The following is a 5506-nucleotide window of genomic DNA, read 5'->3' as shown; positions in this document are numbered from 1 at the left end:
GTTTATTATGTGCGCAAACATACCCATATATATTTTTATTACATGAGCTCTACGTATTATTATTATTATTATTATTATTATTATTATTATTATTATTATTATTATGTAAAATCGAAAAAATAATGTGTTTGCAACTTAGATACGTCTGCTATAAATAAACAACAAAACATCGAAAGTGTCGTAAGTATTGATGTGATATTGTTTACAAACAGAGCTAACTATAAATTATTAGCAACACTATCGCGTACAAAACTTTGAAAATACGCTTGCATAACGGTTGACGAGGTGGCCGAGTGGTTAAGGCGATGGACTGCTAATCCATTGGGGTCTCCCCGCGTGAGTTCGAATCTCATCCTCGTCGTACTAGTTTTTACTCTAAACCATTTTTGTTTCTTTTGATAGAGAGGAGAACTTAATTTTGAATGTGAAAGAAAAAAACGTTATTGAATATGATTTTGTTCATGCTTTTTGTTTATAATATTTTTAATCTAACGATTGGAATCGGTTTTAACTGTATTGTCAGGAAATATATCTCTCTTTCTATCTCCATTACATTTTTTGCTTTCATTATATTATCTGTTTGTGTGCCTGTGTGCCCCTCGTTTCTCCTATTTCTTCCCTTGCCTTTCTTTCTCTCTCTTTCTTCCCCCCCTCTCTCTTTGTCTCTCTCTTTCTCTCTCTCTTTCCCTCTTTCATTACGTTTATTGCTCTCATTTTATTTTCTGTTTCCGTCTGAGTGTTCCTTTCTCTCTCTGGTGATCTATCTATCTATCTATCTATCTATCTATCTATCTATCTATCTATCTATCAATCTCTTTCTCTCTCTCTCTCTCTCTCTCTATATATATATATGTATCTATGTATCTATATCTATATCTATCTATATTATATATATGTATGCATGTATGTTTGTATGTATGTATGTTTGTACGCATATATGTATGTATGTATTTCTTTTCTTTTCTGCCTTGATCCTTCTAATCGTCCTTTACTTATTTTTCTCACTGTTCACTTAAGCACGAGGAACTGCTGTTTATTTATCAATATTTTTTTAAAATATTTTGACATTGCTTTGTACTCAATAAGAACCTAACACTTTGGATAAGATCTGTACTCCTCTGCCTTTAAGAACTTTCTCCTACTGTAAATTTTGATGTATTTTCATTTCATTTTATTTCATCTTTTCACTTGGCGCATTATATTTTTATACTTATTTTTATATCTATTTTTATATCAATTTTTATTCTCCTATATTAAATAACTTTGTATTTCTTATACCTTTATTATTTATTATTACTCCATACTTCTTATATTTTTGTAATAGTTTGTATATTTATTTATTCCATACTCTTTTGTATTTTTATCCCTTTATTCTACCATCTGTTTACCCATCACCTTCATTCTTTCATTATATTATTATGCCTAATGACTTATACTTCATTTAAATACTGTTAAAATTTTCGATACCCCTTCTAAAATATAAGGACATAGCATAAATCTCCTAATTCAAGTAAACCACTGCTATAGCTATAACCAATTAATACATATGATGAAATAAACATCTTCTTTCCATATTCTCCACGAGAGTATAATCACGCATAGTGTGCACATATATTGAACCCTTCATTGCGGATATGCTACACACTTACCTTCATTATATAAAAAACGCTATACTCCTCCTATATCACAGAGATCACTTTAGTTCTCCACCCCAAAACAGTGTCGATAATCTATCTCTCACTGCACAATTATTTCGCTCCTAATGTAACTAAATGTAGATGTCGCACCCTATTATGTTACCTAGCATCTTCTCTCCTCTTCTGATGAGAAGCATTAGGTTTCGAAATACCATGATATAAGTATAAGCGTATGTATTTGGTCGTTTTACATTAAAAAGTATATATACATTAAAAAGTATATATATACATTAAAGTATATATACATTAAAAGTATATATACATTAAAAAGTATATATACATTAAAAGTATATATACATTAAAAGTATATATACATTAAAAAGTATATATACATTAAAAGTATATATATACATTAAAAAGTATATATACATAAAAAGTATATATACATTAAAAGTATATATACATTAAAAAGTATATATACATTAAAAAGTATATATGCATTAAATGTATATATACATTAAAAGTATATATACATTAAAAGTATATATGCATTAAAAGTATATATACATTAAATGTATATATATATATATATATACATAAAAAAGTATATATACATTTAATGTATACATTAAAAGTATATATACATTAAAAGTATATATACATTAAAAGTATATATACATTAAAAAGTATATATACATTAAATGTATTTATACATTAAAAGTATATATACATTAAAAGTATATATATATATACATTAAATGTATATATACATTAAAAGTATATATACATTAAATGTATATATATACATTAAAAAGTATATATACATTAAAAAGTATATATGCATTAAATGTATATATATACATTAAATGTATATATACATTAAATGTATATATACATTAAAAGTATATATACATTAAAAGTATATATACATTACAAGTATATATACATTAAATGTATATATATGGTGACCACTGAAACAACGAATATCGTGCGATGTACACAATCTGTAGAAATGTTATTTTAAGCACGTGACTAATTCTTACAGTAATCGCTATTTTTCGGCATTTGTCGGGACAAGGATTGTTTTATCATTATCATTTTTCGGGTTCTTGTTACAGAATATATTTTGGCGAGGGACAACGAACTATAAAAAATAATTTCTTTCATATTGCTACTTGCCTCGTTGCCCGGCGTTGGCCAGGTGTTTGGAGGTGTGTGTTGATCAAAAAAAAAAAAACAAAAAAAAAAAACAACTGGCAGTGGGAAAGCAGGCTCGAACCCGTACCGGGGAGGACGAAAAGCACGTGAAAAAAACGTGACGTTTTTGCTGTTGCGTCCACCGGCAAACCAGAAGTTTCGTTAGTTTACATTAAAGCAAGACAATGAAAAAGAGGAGAGGACTTTCGAAAATATCGACAGAAAAAAAAACGGCCCTTCTTGTAGAAAAATGCTAATTTGAGGGTGAAGGAATTAATGTTTTTGGCCAATATGTTGATATTTGTCATGCAAAAGCTCGAGCTTAAAATTGATACGGATCTCTCGAAACTTTTAGGCAGACACACAAACATACATTTTAACAGTCAGGTGAGATATATATATTATAGATGTACAAGTAGTATAATCGAATGTATTTATTAGTTTCGACGGCGAAAGCTTTTTATGGTCCACCCATAAAATATATGTAAAAAAAAAATGCAAAATAACGGGTATAAGCGAAGAACAATGAAACAGACAAAATCTTTGATAGAATAGCGGTTATTGAAAAAAGAACATGAAATAACCCACGCCTTTGTATTGTTCTCAGAGAAAGGGTGTAATTTTTAGAGCGGTTTACGTATAGAACTGAGCCATGACGATTTTAACCGCAAATCTCAAAACCAAATTGGTTTAGAAAAGTCAAATTTTGTAAATAAAAAGTTTGTTTTATTCATATATTTGTTGTTCTTTTCGGCGTTTCAAACTTTCCATAGATTAATTACATTATTGAAAGAATCCCCGTTTTTACTTTGCATTTCTACTAATAAATATGTTTCCATTTTCTATCCAATAGTTAGAATTCTTAGATGAACACCACGAAAATTTGAAAGTTGCACTCTTCTGTATAACATAAAATGAGGTGTTATCTTGGTCAGAAAATGTATAATTAGAAACGCGATAGTTTTTTTGTGATCTGTCTAATACTGTATACATTTCATTACTTATGTAGCTAGCGAAGTTTGCATTTCGGTGTCGACAATGAAAATATTTAAAATGGTTCTGCGCATTCATATCTGCACATACACTCGCTTAAAGCAAACAAAAAATTCTAAACTAATCAGATGCATTTCTTTAAATTTATAAAAATTATCACTTCCAATCAATTCTAAATGCATAAATAGTTATATATTTTCTTCGATAAAAATTTGGGCCGAAATCAACGGCATAGCAAAGCTGTACGTCGCCCCTCCTTTGATTTCATCAGGCTGTTGTGTCTTGAGGTTACTGTAGTCTTAATTCCAACATACACACAGCCATAAGCATAATCACGCAGATATTAACAAACACACAGTCATAAGCATAATCACGCAGATATTAACAAACACACAGTCATAAGCATAATCATGCAGATATTAACAAACACACAGTCATAAGCATAATCACGCAGATATTAACAAACATACAGTCATAAGCATAATCACGCAGATAGTAACAAACACACAGTCATAAGCATAATCACGCAGATATTAACAAACACACAGTCATAAGCATAATCAGGCAGATATTAACAAACACACAGTCATAAGCATAATCATGCAGATATTAACAAACACACAGTCATAAGAATAATCACGCAGATATTAACAAACACACAGTCATAAGCATAATCACGCAGATATTAACAAACACACAGTCGTAAGCATAATCACGCAGATATTAACAAACACACAGTCATAAGCATAATCACGCAGATATTAACAAACACACAGTCATAAGCATAATCACGCAGATATTAACAAACACACAGTCATAAGAATAATCACGCAGATATTAACAAACACACAGTCATAAGCATAATCACGCAGATATTAACAAATACACAGTCATAAGCATAATCACGCAGATATTAACAAACACACAGTCATAAGAATAATCACGCAGATATTAACAAACACACAGTCATAAGCATAATCATGCAGATATTAACAAACACACAGTCATAAGCATAATCACGCAGATATTAACAAATACACAGTCATAAGCATAATCACGCAGATATTAACAAACACACAGTCATAAGCATAATCACGCAGATATTAACAAACACACAGTCACACGACTCTTTAATCTGTACCTATTGCAGACAACTGCATAAACTTTTCATTAAAATATGCATAACTTTTCTCATTGAATTTTCTTCAATGAAAATAAATGAACATTGGCTTTCCTTAATAGCTTGTAATCAAATATAATTTGTATAATTGAATTGTAAAGTTTTGATTACGAATAGCAGACCCGCGGATAATCTACATACCCTAAATTAGTCATTCAGACATCTTCGATATCTCATTTAAATGCCCGTTATACTAGATCTCTAAAATAGAAGCAAACATTCTATGTTTTCTAATCAATGTAGACATTGATTTTAAACCTATATATATATATATAACATTTCTATTCTGAATTTTTTGCTTTCGAACCCATTATTTTATTAAACATTTCTTTCTTGCTCTTTCACGTGTGAGCATAAACATAAAAAAACAGTTTTCACTAAAACCGTCTGATAAAACTCGGCTCTCGCATGAAATCTTTCCGTTCAAATCGAAACCCCCAAAGTGTCCCTAAAAACATTTATGTCAGGTTAATTTTGCCCTGTCGGTCTACAAGGATGC

The 5506-nt window shown here is 29.6% G+C and overlaps 1 non-coding gene across 1 annotated transcript; it reads left to right on the top strand.

Annotated features, from left to right (window-relative positions):
* Positions 1–279: 279 nt before the first annotated feature.
* Positions 280–361, top strand: Trnas-gcu (transfer RNA serine (anticodon GCU)). The gene has a single exon. It is a non-coding gene; the product is annotated as a tRNA-Ser (tRNA).
* Positions 362–5506: the final 5145 nt, after the last annotated feature.

Source organism: Euprymna scolopes, chromosome 7 (assembly GCF_053919585.1).
Source record: "Euprymna scolopes isolate OS-2025 chromosome 7, ASM5391958v1, whole genome shotgun sequence".
In the NCBI taxonomy this organism is placed as follows: Eukaryota; Metazoa; Mollusca; class Cephalopoda; order Sepiida; family Sepiolidae; genus Euprymna; species Euprymna scolopes.
This window is presented reverse-complemented; position numbering and strand designations above follow the sequence as displayed.